The 17,716-nt window shown below is 42.4% G+C and overlaps 2 long non-coding RNA genes across 2 annotated transcripts; both read right to left on the bottom strand.

The window, feature by feature from the left end:
- Positions 1-1,537: 1,537 nt before the first annotated feature.
- On the bottom strand, positions 1,538-8,369 carry LOC146174958 (uncharacterized). The gene is made up of 3 exons (XR_014701706.1): positions 8,183-8,369; positions 3,892-4,046; positions 1,538-1,652 (listed from the first exon to the last, which is right to left on the bottom strand). It is a non-coding gene; the product is annotated as an uncharacterized LOC146174958 (long non-coding RNA).
- Positions 8,370-11,421: 3,052 nt separating this feature from the next.
- Positions 11,422-16,558, bottom strand: LOC146174957 (uncharacterized). The gene is made up of 3 exons (XR_014701705.1): positions 16,493-16,558; positions 15,206-15,342; positions 11,422-11,761 (listed from the first exon to the last, which is right to left on the bottom strand). It is a non-coding gene; the product is annotated as an uncharacterized LOC146174957 (long non-coding RNA).
- Positions 16,559-17,716: the final 1,158 nt, after the last annotated feature.

Raw genomic sequence — 17,716 nt, 5'->3', positions numbered from 1 at the left:
TTGTTTTAAGAGGGATAAAACAAATGCAATTTTTAACTAAGGATTTGAAGTAACTCACCAATGCGTTAGCATCACATGTAGAACTTAGTGCTACAAATTCTTCAAATCCGTATTGAAATGTCCGTTATTGAAATATCAGCTTTATTGAAGCCAAGGAAACGTAGAAAAAAGAAAATTTTGTTTTGCAATCCAAAAGTTTAAGGAAATAAGAACCGCCCTATGATCGTAAATTACCTCAATGACGCCACAGTCGTAGCCCTTTCCAGCTATGTTAGAGCTAACGAAAACCAAATCGAGGAGAGCGTCGAATCTTGTGGGTTTATTGGTAATCTAGACAAGGTCAAATGAAAGTGAAAAGGAAAGTAGTTTCCTACTTATCGATTTTTCTTTAAAAAGCGTTAAATAAGGCCATTTAATGCCGGGGGCATTAAAATCACTCATGGAGATAACGTTACCCGCATTGAATTGCTGTTCGTTAATGTACCGACAAAGAGATTCAAGTTCATCTACACACGAATTTGGCGGGCGATAGTAGACACCAATCACGACATTTGTTTTGATCAGATAAAGTTTACACAAGATTGATTCTATGTCATCTGGGGGTGACAACACTGAAAACTTGAGGTCAGACTGAAAAGGCAACGCGACGCCACCACCTTTAGTGCGGCGTCGGTCATTGCGAACAGCAACGTAGCCAGGAGGTGTGAATTCTGAGTCTAATATGTCATCATGCAGCCACGTTTCTGTTATACCAACTACATATGGTGAATGTGCAGCAATTAAAGACAAACCGTCTGTGAACTTGTGAGTTATGCTTCTGGCATTTAGGTTCAAAATTGAAAGGTTACAATCAGAATAACGGAGCAGTCAACGAGGGGAACAGAATCTCGGAGACTCAGATATATCTGCAGGCGAGGAATCACCAGATTGCGACTGGCAAGTGCGAAAACCAAAAAAGTCGGTTCTCTGATAAGAGCATGAGACCCACTGACTCAAATGCAGCGAAATTTGTTGATAAAAGTATGATCAATGGCGTAGCTTGTCCTCAGAACCCTGACTTTGAAATTGTGCAGAAGCATTCCAAATTTTTATCCTCAGAGCGCGAACAATGGGTGAAATATCTAGTTATGTAATAATCAGACCCTTTACCCTTACAAAAATGTCTATGATCACTTTATGCGATGTCTTTAGACAATATGATCATAGAACCTATCGACCATCAAAAGAAAGTCTTTAGAACACGTATGATCTATGTATGACCTTCCTTCCGACAATTGGCCACCGTGATTGAATAGAATGTATTTACATAGAACGTATTTATACCTCCTATGATTAGCCTATTGATAGCGTATATGGACACTGTAACGACTGTGTTCCGATAATTGGCCACCGTTATTTTAAAGAATCGTGTTCATACAAAGTATTAATTTCTTGTGTTATGCTAACTATATTTCAAGTGTCTAATAATAATGTGTATTTTACTCACTGTTCACATGCGTGTAATATTTCGTGAAAAGTGAGAGTGGTGAAACAGATGCAAATTCATACCTTCATTTATTGCACAAACCCTTGACACGGAAACACTTGGTTTCCGATGGCAACGACATTGTGTGTTTGATGTAGCGGCCATATCAAATTTATCATGGTGTCACCTAGAAAAGAAATATACATGCTAAAAATTTATCTGCCAATTTCACACGCTTTGTGCTAGCATCACACACATCTCTCTTCACTCAGATGCCTATTTTTCCTCAAAATATGCTAACAGGTTTCCAACCACTTTCTGCACAAACTATACTGCAAAACACCCTCAGGAGATAGAGACTATTGCTGTGTTTAGTTGTATTCCTTTTGATCCTCTATATCATTCGACATTAGTTTATCACAATAGGGGCCCAGGAAACAAAGGAGTGAAATTTACACGCCAGTATGCTTGGTCATCAGATAAACTCTCTAATCTGCCATTTGCTACGTCAAGCAAATACACATGTTGAACAAAACTTGAAGTTGGTCTAGATGGTGCATTGTCTCTTGACTGAAGATAAAGCGCACGGGAAGACACACAAGAGAAGAAGACACAGGACACGCGCTAACTCACATCTGGTTTATTTGCAGCAATAACAGCAAATATATGCTGAAAGGGGGTCATGCGCAGTACACAACAATCACATAAAGACAGAGAAAAAAATATAAGGAATATTACAAAACATGATCAAGGAATATCACAAAACCCGATCAAGAACACTGATCTCTGCCTTCCAGAGCCGCACCGACGTATCGCTGACACACCCATCTCCCCTTTTCTTGATATGGAATGCCTCCAAAAGCTCACGCGCTGTCTTATCACGGCCTCTGCCCAGAATCTTAATGTCAGCCAGTCGCGGCTCGCACGCAGTGCAGTTCGCGCAATACGCTGCCAAATATGTCCCTCCACTTCTTAAAGCCCGCAAATGATCCCCTGCTCGATCATTAATACAGCGCCCGGTCTGGCCAATGTAGGCCTTCCCACAGGTCAGCGGGATCTCATATACGACCCCCATGCAGCAGTCGACAAACCGCTTAGAATGTTTTTTCTCACAACCGCTCGGTTTTCCAACACGCGAAATGCGTGAGCAAAGCTCCGCCACCTTCTTCGGAGCGGAGAACACCACCGGCACGCCATGTCTGTTCGCCACTTTCTTCACGTGGTGCGCAACCTTATGCATATACGGTACCATAACAGCTTTGGCCGTATTTCTCACCGGAGCAGTTTTCTTCCCAAAACCAAGCGAGCCATGTTTGGGAAGAAAACTGCTCCGGTGAGAAATACGGCCAAACCTGTTGTGGTACCGTATATGCATAAGGTTGCGCACCACGTGAAGAAAGTGGCGTACAGACATGGCGTGCCGGTGGTGTTCTCCGCTCCGAAGAAGATGGCGGAGCTTTGCGCACGCATTTCGCGTGTTGGAAAATCGAGCGGTTGTGAGAAAAAACATTCTGAGTGGTTTGTCGACTGCTGCATGGGGGTCGTATATGAGATCCCGCTGACCTGTGGGAAGGCCTACATTGGCCAGACCGGGCGCTGTATTAATGATTGAGCAGGGGATCATTTGCGGGCTTTAAGGAGTGTAGGGACAAATTTGGCAGCGCATTGCGCAAACTGCACTGCGTGCGATCCGCGACTGGCTGACATTAAGATTCTGGGCAGAGGCCGTGATAAGACAGCGCGTGAGCTTTTGGAGGCATTCCATATCGGGAAAAGGGGAGATAGGTGTGTCAGCGATACGTCGGTGCGGCTCTGGAAGGCAGAGATCAGTTTTCTTTATCGGGTTTGTGATATTCCTTGATGATGTTTTGTAATATTCCTTATATTTTTCTCTGTCTTTATGTGATTGTTATGTACTGTGCATTGTTATGTACTGTGCAAATACACCAGATGTGAGTTAGCGCGTGTCCTGTGTCTTCTTCTCTTGTGTGTGTCTTCCCGTGCGCTTTATCTTCAGTCAAGTTACACATGTTGAGCGGCAACGTATCTGTACTTATACATACATTTTGGTGCATGCTACCAGCAAGTGATGCCACTATGCCTGTTTGCTCCCATTTTTCCCGAGTGATGCCTATGTTAGCCATAGCAGATAACACACACACCTAAGTAATTACTGAAGGAGACCAGCTATACCAAGCACCTAGGTGAATACAAGAGCAATAATAGGGAATGATGAAGTATATTATAGTTACCCTACAATATGCAGTCACACATACTTTTTGCTACATATGCAGGTAACAAGTCTCAATAGTGTATTCCCATACAGTAAGAAAATAAGAAAGTGCCACTCATGCCCATCTTTTCCTTTCAAGAGCTTGTCACCAAGGTAAAATCTTTTTCACATATGAAAGCAAAATTTAGAATACCTTTCTTTTATAAGACGTCCACATGGATGCTGAAGAAACTACGCTGCTATGTCCCACTGCTACTTGTCCCGGAAGTCAGTTTGCCTTGTTACTTGTCGGCTCAGACCACGGCAGCAGGGTGTCTCCAGATATGGTCGAATGAAGCAACAAGAGGACTGCATATACATATGAGAACACTAGTCGGAATAGCACGAAGAAAGATTTTTTGAATAATAAAGGAAAAGTCAAATGCACAAGTAAAAGAAACATAGGAGTATTTCATATGGTTGCTGAGTGACAGTATGAAAAGCCCAGAATTGGAAACGCAATGCTCCACTGAGGAAAATTACATAATCATAAAATGCATAAATACATAATAATCTAGGTAATCTCGGGAATAGTGGCAAGTCTTATGTAGGCACTATCTTTTGGAGATACGTGGAAAGACAAGTCAGATGGGGTGGTAAAAAATGACTGGTTTGGTATATGTGGTTTAACATCCCAAAGCAACCCAGGCTATGAGAGATGCTGTAGGGGAGGACTTCAGAGCGTTCGACGAGCTGGGGCTCTTTAACGTGCACTGACATCGCACAGGACATGAATGCCTTTTTGCTTCAATTTTGCGCTTACTGCTGAACTGGTCGTACTCAAAATAGGTTGGCGCTACTTTTATTTACCCCTTCATGGATCACTGCCTTGTCGTGGCGGAGGGGCTTGCGAAACTCGATGAAGTCGTGAGCTCTGCTGTGTAGGGCCACCCAAGATAGACAGGTCACGGCAGAGAGTTCTGACAAAATGTGATTCAGTGGAGAAGGTAATGGCAACCCACTCCAGTATTTCCTGCCAAGAAAACCTTATGGCCAGTCACAATACCATTATCGATATGGCGCCAGAAGATGAGCCCCCAGCTTGGAAGGCGTCCCACATGTTACTGGGGATGAACAAAGGGCGATTCCTAGTAGCTCCAGGACGAATGAAGCGGCTGGGCTAAAGCCTAAAGGACGCTCACTTGTGGATGTGTCGGGAAGCGACCGGAAAGTCCGATGTTGCAAGGAGATATATCACATAGCAACATGGAATGTAAGATCTATGACGCAAGGTAAACTGGATATCGTCAAGCGAGAAATGGACAGATTGAACATTGATATCTTGGGTATCAGCGAGCTCAAGTGGACCGGAATGGGAGAATTTAACTCCGGCGACCATTATGTCTTTTATTGTGGGCACGAATCCAAGAGAAGGAATGGGTCGCTCTCATAGTAAACAGAAGAATGGGCAAAGCAGTGCTAGGGTACAACCCCAAAAACGACCGAATGATTTCACTTCGGATCCAAGGTCACCTTTCAACATAACAGTTATCCAAGTCTATGCACCGACCACTGCTGCTGAAGAAGCTGACGTTGAGAGATTTTATGCGGACCTACAATGCCTTTTAGACCGCACCCCATCATCAGACGTCGTTTTTCTCATAGGAGACTGGAATGCTAAGGTCGGGAGTGAAGAAATATCCGGAATTACAGGCAAGTTCGGTCTTGGTGAGCCAAATGAAGCTGGGCAGAGGCTAGTAGAGTTCTGTCAAGAAAACAACCTGACCATAGCGAATACTCATTTTCAACAGCACAAGAGGCGCCTGTACACATGGATTTCACCGGACGGTCTGTACAGGAATCAGATCGATTATATTATTTGCCGGCAGAGATGGAGAAGCGCTATACAAGCACTAAAAACAAGGCCTGGGGCCGATTGTGGCACCGATCATCAGCTTCTTGTTGCCAAAATTAAGCTTCGATTGAGGAAAACGAAGAAAACTAGAAGGCCTTTCAGGTATGATCTGGATCAGATTCCATTAGAATATGCTGTGGAAGTGAGGAATCGATTTCAAGAATTAGATCTGGAAGACAAAGAGCCCGAAGAGATGTGGACTGATGTTCGTGATATAATACAAGAAGTTGCTACTAAGGTAGTTCCAAAGCAAAAGAAATGCAAAAAAGCAAACTGGTTATCTGAAGAGGCTTTGCAAATAGCTGAGGAAAGGAGGATGGCAAAAGGTATGGGGGAAAGAGAAAGATACAAGGTTCTCAATGCGGATTTTCAGAAAATAGCAAGGAGAGATAAGAATGCCTTCCTGAACAGACAGTGTCAAGCAGTTGAGGACAACAGCCAATTAAGGAACACAAGAGCTCTAAGACAATAAAAGATATCAAAGGAAGCTTCTGTGCTAAGCTGGGCGTGATTAAGGACAAACGAGGCAAGGACCTCACTGAAGCCTCAGAGATAAAGAAGAGGTGGCAGGAATACACAGAAGAACTGTACAAGAAGGACCCGGATGTGCAAACCCAACATAGGACGGTTGTGATTGCTGATCTCGAGCCGGGCATCCTGAAGAGTGAAGTTGAATGGGCCTTAGCCAGCCTTGCTAAGAACAAAGCTAGCGGAATTGATGGTATTCCAGCTGAGTTGCTTCAAAACCTCAACCACGACGCTGTTAACACACTGCATACATTATGTCAAAAGATTTGAACAACCCTGCAGTGGCCACAGGATTGGAGGAGGTCAGTTTACATCCCCATTCCAAAGAAAGGCAGTGCCAAAGATTGTTCCAACTACCGCACGATCGCGCTTATTTCGCATGCTAGCAAGGTGATGTTGAAAATCCTCCAAGGTAGGCTGCAGCAGTATGTGGATCGGGAGCTTCCGGACATGCAAGCTGGGTTTTGCAAGGGCAGAGGAACTATAAACCAAGTTTCCAATCTTCGCTGGATCATGGAAAAAGCAAGAGAGTTCCAGAATCCCATCTACTTCTGCTTTATTGATTATGCGAAAGCGTTTGACTGCGTAGATCACAGCAGATTGTGGCAAGCTCTCCAAGAGATGGGAGTTCCAATTACCCTCATCTGTCTCCTCATTAACCTGTATGAAGGGCAAGAGGCCACAGTCAGAACTGGGCATGGTCTTACTGATTGGTTTCCGATTGAGAAAGGAGTGAGGCAAGGCTGCATACTGTCGCCCTGCCTATTTAATCTATATGCAGATTGCATCATGAGGAAGGCCGGTCTGGACGAGTCTTCAGCTGGAGTGAAGATTGCTGGAAAACGTATCAACAACCTTAGATATGCGGATGACACCACTTTAATGGCAGAAAGTGAAGTGGAACTCGAGAGACTTCTGATGCGCGTACAAGAAGAGAGTGAGAAGTTTGGGCTTAAACTGAACATTAAAAAGACGAAGATCATGGCGTCTTGCCCTATCAAGTCCTGGAGCATCAATGGACAAGAAGTGGAAGTTGTGACAGATTTTCTGTTCTTGGGCGCCAAGATTACCTCGGAAGGAGACTGCAGCCATGAAATTAGGAGACGCCTGCTTCTGGGAAAGAGAGCAATGGTAAGCCTTGACCGCCTAGTAAAGAGCAGAGACATTAGTCTGCCAACCAAGATCCGTATAACCCGTGCTATGGCCTTTCCAGTTGTGATGTATGGATGCGAGAGTTTGACTGTGAAAAAGGCTGACCGCCGAAGAATTGACGCGTTTGAATTGTGGTGCTGGCGAAGACTCTTAAGAGTTCCTTGGACTGCCAGAAGATCAAATCAGTCGATTTTGTCAACCATAAACCCTGACTGCTCATTGGAGGGTCAAATTCTAAAGTTAAAGCTCAGCTACTTTGGTCATCTGATGAGAAGAGAGGAGTCGCTGGAGAAAGATTTGATGTTGGGAAAGGTTTAGGGTAGCCGGAGAAGGGGTAGGCAGCGAACGCGATGGTTAGATGGCATTCTCGAGGCATTGCAGATGAAGCTATGTGATGTTAAGAAGATAGTGAGAGACCGGAAAGCGTGGCGTGACATGGTCCATAGGGTCACGAAGAGTCGGACACGACTGAACGCCTGAACTGAACTGACTTTTATTTAAATTTAGACAAGGTCCTTTTGAGGATACAAGACCTGCATGTGTCCCACACATTCAGGGAGACGCGCTAGCCCTGTACAAAGACTTAAAACGTGGAGAGCTTGTCTCATTAAAACCCACCCGGCCCCGCATAATCACTTTTTAGTACCTAGTATTGCCTGCTTTGGCTCGTCAATAGTAGGCTACCGACAATAGGAGCTAAATTATTTCATCCTTAAAAAATCATGCAGCTTACTGCTGGAATATGCAGTCACACATAATTTTTGCTACATATGCAGTTAACAAGTCGTAATAGTGTATTCCCGAGAGTAAGAAATCAAGAAAGTGCCATTCATGTCCATCCTTTCCTTCAAGAGCTTGTCACCAAGGTAAAATCTTGATCACATATGAAAGTCAAATATAGAAGAAATACCTGTCTTTTATAAGAAATCCACATGGATGCTGAAGAAACCTTGCAGCTACGTCCCACTGCTACTCGTCCCGGATGTCAGGTTGCCTAGTTTTTACTTGTCGGCACAGACCACGGCAACAGGGAGTCTCCAGATATGGCTCAATGAAGCATCAAGAGGACTGCATATGCATACGAGAACACTAGTCAGAACAGCAGGAAGAAAGTTATTTTCAATAATAAAAAAAGGAAAAGTCAAATGCACAAGTAACAGAAACAAGGTATACTTCATATGTTGCTGAGTAACAGCATAAAAGCAGCACAGAATTAGAAATACAATGCTCCACAGAGGCAAACTATAGTAAAATGCTTGTGCACAAAATTCTCTTTTAGAGTGGAAGATTCAGTGATATATGCAAGGGGTTACGTGTATCTATTGTGCATGCATACAGTACTATAGGAATACATTACTGTCTGGGAAGTCAACCTCCACACCACCAGGTATCAAACTATTTCAGAAGTTTCTGAAAGATTTCTATGCAATGACAGGAAGATCTTTCACTATCAAACACAGTTGCAAACAACACTAAAATCTAATGAGCCCATGTATGTTTCTCTTAAAAATGTGCGGACGAAGGAAATGTAGTTGCTGCTCCTTTTATTTATTTACTTGTAACTAATACTGCATCATTTCCAGCTATAGCATGCGTGAACACAATGCAAACAAACAATAGAGGTGAGCAAGCTTATCTAAAGATTTAGAATGACTTTTTGTAATAAAATGAACAGAAATCATTTAACTAGCCATGTACAGGAGACAATGCATGTACTAAAGCAGAGCTGCACAGATTTAAGAGCCTTAAAAGCTCTAGCAAAACACCCTTCTTGTCACTGTTGCCTTTTCACAAACACTACAGGCTGGCCGAGAGCTAGTTTTGATACAATACCTCCAATTATCGCATTCAAACTGATCACTTTTTCAAATACATTGATAAACACAGGTACACATGGCTGAGATTTCAAAACATCATCTGTTGGACAAAACCCTCATTATACTCTTGGATAGGTCTGATAATAAAGATCAGCATGGCGAACAGCCATTCGGCGCTTCCATGTGCTATACAAGCTTAATAGCCTTATCATATCTTACAGAACACTGTTGTAATTTTCAACACCTGAGAACCAAATTCCATGGGGGTTTAAAAGGACATCTTTGAGCAAAGTTCACTGTAGGATATTGCCCCCAAAAAACCCAATCACAACAATCTATAAACACATGTTCGACAGCCTCTGGCTTTCTGCACAAAATACAGTTCACACCCCATGGCAGAAAGATCTCTCTCTGCCATCTATGTTTATCCAGGCAGAACCCAAACATGCAATTTAAAAAAGATTTTTAGCAGGCTGTAAAGGCATTCGTTTTACATGTTAGGATGTATTGTTATTTGATAAACACAAAAGGGCCGCCACTCTGATACTTCCCTTCGTCTTGCAGCCCACCCCTTCTGTAACAAGCCCCCTCATGTTTGCAGAACTCAAAAACACACAAAACAATTAAACAAAAAATATTCTCCAACAGATAAATATCAACATATTACTTTTGTTATTGCTAGTAACTTTTTGGCTCTAGGGTTAACGATGCATTTATTTGGGTTGTGAATAAAATGAGTTCGGAAGTTAATTGCAAATCTTGGTGACTAGCAAGAAAGTAAATATTTGTGTATATGTTGCTTTGAGCAAAGTAAATGTTCTCATTTAGTCACAGAAAAACAGAATACCACTTGAACGAACGTCACTTCGACGATGTATTCAGTTGTACGAACTTTATTAAATCCCCCCACTGAAGCTCTATTGAACACTATGCAAACACACTTCATTTTAACAAACTTCAGTTATTGCTCATTTAAGTTCAACGAACATTTTCCGCGGTGCTATCCTGTGTCTTCAAAGTCATACTGAGCGCTTAAAAAGCACAGTCCGCACTCTTTGTGGCATATTTTTATGTTAAGAACCACTCTTCATTATCGCGTGAAGAAAAGTGGCCGTTATTTAGCTTTGAAGTGAATTGGCTGTCTAAACTAGCTTGTGACCAGATGAATCAATAGCTGTCTTTGCACGCTTAATTAGCTGTACAGTCATAGCCAGTCAAAGCCAGATCTTCAGCCCTACTAGGCCCTTTAGCTCCAAGAATTGCGAATGTGTGCAGTTTGGTTAACCATGATCTGCTTGGAGAAAATGAAAGCCTTTTCTCCTCAGCAGGCCGCTGTGATAGGCAAGATTCTCAGGAGCTTGCACAGTAATCGAGTTCAAAGCCAATGTAGTCCGTTCAAAAGTGCTGCAAAAGGTTACGCATTCTTCACTCGCAAATGAGCGCAATGACAAATAAATGGGCCCAGATAAGATTTGAACAACCTAAAAATCTGTGACAGATTTTCTCTTCTTGGGCTCCAAGATTACCTCGGAAGGAGACTGCAGCCATGAAATTAGGAGACGCCTGCTTCTGGGAAAGAGAGCAATGGTTAGCCTTGACCGCCTAGTAAAAAGCAGAGACATTAGTCTGCCAACCAGAATCCGTATAACTCGTGCTATGGTCTTTCCAGTTGTGATGTATGGATGCGAGAGTTGGACTGTGAAAAAGGCTGACCACCGAAGAATTGACGCGTTTGAATTGTGGTGCTGGCGAAGACTCTTAAGAGTTCCTTGGACTGCCAGATCAAATCAGTCGATATAGTCGACCATAAACCCTGGCTGCTCATTGGAGGGTCAAATTCTAAAGTTAAAGCTCAGCTACTTTGGTCATCTGATGAGAAGAGAGGAGTCGCTGGAGAAAGATCTGAAGTTGGGAAAGGTTGAGGGTCGCCGGAGAAGGGGTAGGCAACGAACGCAATGGTTAGATGGCATCCTCGAGGCACTGCAGATGAATTATGTGATGTTAGGTAGATAGTGAGAGACCGGAAAGCGTGGCGTGACATGGTCCATAGGGTCACGAAGAGTCGGACACGACTGAACGCCTGAACTGAACTGACTTTTATTTAAATTTAGACAAGGTCCTTTTGAGGATACAAGACCTGCATGTGTCCCACACATTCAGGGAGACGCGCTAGCCCTGTACAAAGACTTAAAACGTGGAGAGCTTGTCTCATTAAAACCCACCCGGCCCCGCATAATCACTTTTTAGTACCTAGTATTGCCTGCTTTGGCTCGTCAATAGTAGGCTACCGACAATAGGAGCTAAATTATTTCATCCTTAAAAAAGCATGCAGCTTACTGCTGGAATATGCAGTCACACATAATTTTTGCTACATATGCAGTTAACAAGTCGTAATAGTGTATTCCCGAGAGTAAGAAATCAAGAAAGTGCCATTCATGTCCATCCTTTCCTTCAAGAGCTTGTCACCAAGGTAAAATCTTGATCACATATGAAAGTCAAATATAGAAGAAATACCTGTCTTTTATAAGAAATCCACATGGATGCTGAAGAAACCATGCAGCTACGTCCCACTGCTACTCGTCCCGGATGTCAGGTTGCCTAGTTTTTACTTGTCGGCACAGACCACGGCAACAGGGAGTCTCCAGATATGGCTCAATGAAGCATCAAGAGGACTGCATATGCATACGAGAACACTAGTCAGAACAGCAGGAAGAAAGTTATTTTCAATAATAAAAAAAGGAAAAGTCAAATGCACAAGTAACAGATACAAGGAATACTTCATATGTTGCTGAGTAACAGCATAAAACCAGCACAGAATTAGAAATACAATGCTCCACAGAGGCAAACTACAGTAAAATGCTTGTGCACAAAATTCTCTTCTAGAGTGAAAGATTCAGTGATATATGCAAGGGGTTACGTGTATCTATTGTGCATGCATACAGTACTATAGGAATACATTACTGTCTGGGAAGTCAACCTCCACACCACCAGGTATCAAACTATTTCAGAAGTTTCTGAAAGATTTCTATGCAATAACAGGAAGATCTTTCACTATCAAACACAGTTGCAAACAACACTAAAATCTAATGAGCCCATGTATGTTTCTCTTAAAAATGTGCGGACGAAGGAAATGTAGTTGCTGCTCCTTTTATTCATTTACGTGTAACTAATACTGCATCATTTCCAGCTATAGCATGCGTGAACACAATGCAAACAAACAATAGAGGTGAGCAAGCTTATCTAAAGATTTAGAATGACTTTTTGTAATAAAATGAACAGAAATCATTTAACTAGCCATGTACAGGAGACAATGCATGTACTAAAGCAGAGCTGCACAGATTTAAGAGCCTTAAAAGCTCTAGCAAAACACCCTTCTTGTCACTCTTGCCTTTTCACAAACACTACAGGCTGGCCGAGAGCTAGTTTTGATACAATACCTCCAATTATCGCATTCAAACTGATCACTTTTTCAAATACATTGATAAACACAGGTACACATGGCTGAGATTTCAAAACATCATCTGTTGGACAAAACCCTCATTATACTCTTGGATAGGTCTGATAATAAAGATCAGCATGGCGAACAGCCATTCGGCGCTTCCATGTGTTATGCAAGCTTAATAGCCTTATCATATCTTACAGAACACTGTTTAATTTTCAACACCTGAGAACCAAATTCCATTGGGGTTTAAAAGGACATCTTTGAGCAAAGTTCACTGTAGGATATTGCCCCCAAAAAACCCAATCACAACAATCTATAAACACATGTTCGACAGCCTCTGGCTTTCTGCACAAAATACAGTTCACACCCCATGGCAGAAAGATCTCTCTCTGCCATCTATGTTTATCCAGGCAGAACCCAAACATGCAATTTAAAAAAGATTTTTAGCAGGCTGTAAAGGCATTCGTTTTACATGTTAGGATGTATTGTTATTTGATAAACACAAAAGGGCCGCCACTCTGATACTTCCCTTCGTCTTGCAGCCCACCCCTTCTGTAACAAGCCCCCTCATGTTTGCAGAACTCAAAAACACACAAAACAATTAAACAAAAAATATTCTCCAACAGATAAATATCAACATATTACTTTTGTTATTGCTAGTAACTTTTTGGCTCTAGGGTTAACGATGCATTTATTTGGGTTGTGAATAAAATGAGTTCGGAAGTTAATTGCAAATCTTGGTGACTAGCAAGAAAGTAAATATTTGTGTATATGTTGCTTTGAGCAAAGTAAATGTTCTCATTTAGTCACAGAAAAACAGAATACCACTTGAACGAACGTCACTTCGACGATGTATTCAGTTGTACGAACTTTATTAAATCCCCCCACTGAAGCTCTATTGAACACTATGCAAACACACTTCATTTTAACAAACTTCAGTTATTGCTCATTTAAGTTCAACGAACATTTTCCGCGGTGCTATCCTGTGTCTTCAAAGTCATACTGAGCGCTTAAAAAAGCACAGTCCGCACTCTTTGTAGCATATTTTTATGTTAAGAACCACTCTTCATTATCGCGTTAAGAAAAGTGGCCGTTATTTAGCTTTGAAGTGAATTGGCTGTCTAAACTAGCTTGTGACCAGATGAATCAATAGCTGTCTTTGCACGCTTAATTAGCTGTACAGTCATAGCCAGTCAAAGCCAGATATTCAGCCCTACTAGGCCCTTTAGCTCCAAGAATTGCGAATGTGTGCAGTTTGGTTAACCATGATCTGCTTGGAGAAAATGAAAGCCTTTTCTCCTCAGCAGGCCGCTGTGATAGGCAAGATTCTCAGGAGCTTGCACAGTAATCGAGTTCAAAGCCAGTGTAGTCCGTTCAAAAGTGCTGCAAAAGGTTACGCATTCTTCACTTGCAAATGAGCGCAATGACAAATAAATGGGCCCAGATAAGATTTGAGCAACCTAAAAATCTGTGACAGATTTTCTCTTCTTGGGCTCCAAGATTACCTCGGAAGGAGACTGCAGCCATGAAATTAGGAGACGCCTGCTTCTGGGAAAGAGAGCAATGGTTAGCCTTGACCGCCTAGTAAAAAGCAGAGACATTAGTCTGCCAACCAGGATCCGTATAACTCGTGCTATGGTCTTTCCAGTTGTGATGTATGGATGCGAGAGTTGGACTGTGAAAAAGGCTGACCGCCGAAGAATTGAAGCGTTTGAATTGTGGTGCTGGCGAAGACTCCGAAGAGTTCCTTGGACTGCCAGAAGATCAAATCAGTCGATATTGTCGACCATAAACCCTGGCTGCTCATTGGAGGGTCAAATTCTAAAGTTAAAGCTCAGCTACTTTGGTCATCTGATGAGAAGAGAGGAGTCGCTGGAGAAAGATCTGAAGTTGGGAAAGGTTGAGGGTCGCCGAAGAAGGGGTAGGCAACGAACGCAATGGTTAGATGGCATCCTCGAGGCACTGCAGATGAATTATGTGATGTTAGGTAGATAGTGAGAGACCGGAAAGCGTGGCGTGACATTGTCCATAGGGTTATGAAGAGTCGGACACGGCTGAACGACTGAATTGAATATTCCTTGAAGCTAATGGAAACAATCTTCCACGCATTTATTTCAGACCCATAAACTTTCATTTCAACAAACTTTTTCCTAAGGTCCCTTGAACTTTGTTCAAGTGGAGCATCACTGTATGTGTACATATGCTGAGGTAGTCTAAATAAACAGTAACTGAATGTCAGCATGAACATGAACACATTGCACAGTGCAGTCAGCTATATTATGAAACTATGTTTGTCACTGAGCTATTAAAACACTGGTTTACTCAATTTTGCCTCAACTAGAAACAGTAGGTACTACTGCAATAAAACAGCTAAGTATATCTCCTGTTTTAAAGCTCTGAAGAGGCCACCAAAAATTTTCTTTAGTGCAGACTATGAGCAAGATTCACCAACACGTCAGTCTTGCGCTAAATACACAGCAAGAATGATATAACAACACCGAGCTGGTTTCAAGCTTTGCTTTAATGAAGCCGCCCTTTGTACTCTCCCTTATACACATCCGCCCTTTATACTCTCAAAAGAAAACAATAAATGCAAGAAAGCATGAACCAGTAAAAATTTTACAGTTATAAAGCAAACACATGAATGCAAAAAACATCAGCATGTGATACCTACCATTTTAATGTCTCCTTTAGAGGAAGGATGCTTTAGGGCAGGGCATCCATGGCTGATAGAATAAACTGCCTCAACAGATTCATGACGCTGTCTGCTTCATATTAAGGCAGCACTCCCTCGATGGGAGATGAAATCTGCTGCAAAAGCAGTTTGACAATACGATTGCATCAGCTGGACTGCAAGCAATATTGCCAAACAAGCCGTAAACGCAGTAAAAGAAAGACTTCATTAAATCCATGCTTCTCAAATCCATACCATACCATTACTTTCCCTATACTCCTAAAGAAAAGCTGTCTCAGAAAATGAATTCCTAGCAGCTCTAGGTCACATGCCATAAATTACAAAAAAACTCGATCCTATCATCTGTTTCAATTCTGACCCTTGTCAGCAATGTCAAACATTAATAAACGAAGAACTTCCATAGTTGAAATTCACTTTTCAAAATATGCTGTTTCTCTGTGAAGCTTAAAGGTTCTTAGAAATTAAACAAAACAGAAGACTAAGTTTGAAAGCTCTAACCACTTACTTCACAGCCAATTGTTAGTTTGACCCACATAACTTGCCACGCCTCCGTGAAAAAAAAAAAGAAAACCGTTGGGACGTAAATAAACAATACGTACTGACCTACTGAGGATACAAATATAACTAATAATGTGTTGGAGTCTGCGAATTGTTATGAATAAAATGATATATCACCCCCCCCCCCCCCCCCCCCAATCTGTGCCTACTCGAAAGGAAAGCTTAAAGTACAAGTATAATTTTACGCGCAAAAGTCGTTGCTTATGGACTATTCCAATCAACCTCGAATTACCGGCTCTAAGTGGAAATAGCTCAGCAAAGAGACCATATAAATATAAAAGATAGGTAGCGAGCGATCGCACACATCTGATGGAAGATAAAAATAGCGTCTACATCGCTTTCATGCAGTACAAGGCCTCTCTCAATATTTGAAGCTGACAGTTATGGCTGCGAGGCAAAGCGGTTGTTTACGTTTGAATAATTGGTAATAACTCCGCAAAAACAAACGCCTTTACTATCTGAACTTTGTTGCAAAATGATCGGAAAGAGGCCGCGGACCATCGAGGATCACTTTTTAGGACTCAACTAGGTGCTAAAAAGGCTAAACGATGAAAAATCTTCCTAGCAGATTGGTCGTGCTGTGTGCAGCAAATTAAAAAATGGGTAAACGCATGTAAGTTAAAAACTGCTCAGTTCAGAAACATAAAATTTTCCGTGAGTATGTGCAAAGGGTTTATAAAAAACGAATGAAAACGTTTGGCAACTTACATTGAAGATTTCTGGCAGAAAGAAGTATTTTTTTCCGTGCTCGACGTCGCCAAACGCCGCCTCCCCGATAAGTTTTTTTGCAGGTCTTCTGGGCCTTCGGTGCACGATCACGGGACACAATCACGTGACGCATGCGTCTATTTTTGCAGGCATTCTGACAGCAATCACGTGACACATGGGTGCCGTAGCCAGCCAAGCCGTAGTCTCGGCGTCCGCTCACGCGTGTATCGTGGAGTTCGCTTTTTTTTGTTTTTTTTTTTTTTGTTTTTTGTCGCGCTGCCGCGCCAAGGTCGCCGCGCTGCTCAGACGAAAGGCGGGAAGCGTGGAATGCCGAGCGAGCCCCGGTTCTGTGCGTTCGCAATCTTTTGCTTTCGTTCTTTTTCTTCCGGTGGTTTTGTGGGGTTGCTGGTATTCGAGGTGATGCAGAGAATCGGAGTGGCGAGCCCGCTTCTTCACAGCGCGCTGCATGGATCGTGTGTTTGCTTTCCTCATTGTAATGAAAACTTGAGTTCTGACCGCATGCGGGGCCACACATATTGAGTACCTGTGCATAAGTTATTTGCACACACGCCCGCTCACACACATGCAGATTTACAGTGGCGGATAGATATAGCTCTCAAGACTGAGAGCATTATCCATTTATGCTAATTAAACACGAAAAACTGATTGCTGATTTGGTTACTTTTACTCAGAGACAGCTTCGTGAATATTTTGTGAAACTTTGAAGCCATCCTTTTCGCTGTATTGATGACATCACTGCGGTATTACCATGAAATTGCGCTGTTATTCGGTAAACACAAATCTATTTTCCTTTTTTTTACTTTTGATGCTGTTCATCTCTGTAATGCCTGCAATATTTATGCCTGTAGTGTTCCATGTAAACTCTCAAGCAGTGTGCAACTGCTTTCTCGCTGAGGAGCCCCCCCCTCCCTCGTCCTCGGATTTGAAAATAAGGTTGATTGATTGAGTGATAATTTGATTGATTGATTGATTGAAGGGCGCGTAAATGTTAACGTAGCAGTCAAATCGCCAGCGCTGCCTAGCTGCCGATCCTTGGTTCGATCGGCAGCTACCAAACTTTAAAAAAATAAACTAAAGGAAGAAAGCGTGCAACGTCTGCTCTGTGATTTGCCGAGGGCAGCTCCAAGCCGTCACAGGTTTGATACCATGCTGTCTATGTTGGCAAGCCTGCCTGCTTCTCCTTTCACACCTTCCGCACTTCAA

The sequence above is a fragment of the Amblyomma maculatum genome, chromosome 11 (genome assembly GCF_055883805.1).
Source record: "Amblyomma maculatum isolate TAMU_Amacu chromosome 11, ASM5588380v1, whole genome shotgun sequence".
Taxonomy (NCBI): Eukaryota; Metazoa; Arthropoda; class Arachnida; order Ixodida; family Ixodidae; genus Amblyomma; species Amblyomma maculatum.
Note: the sequence above shows the minus strand (reverse complement) of the source record. Positions and strands in the feature narration are given on the sequence as shown.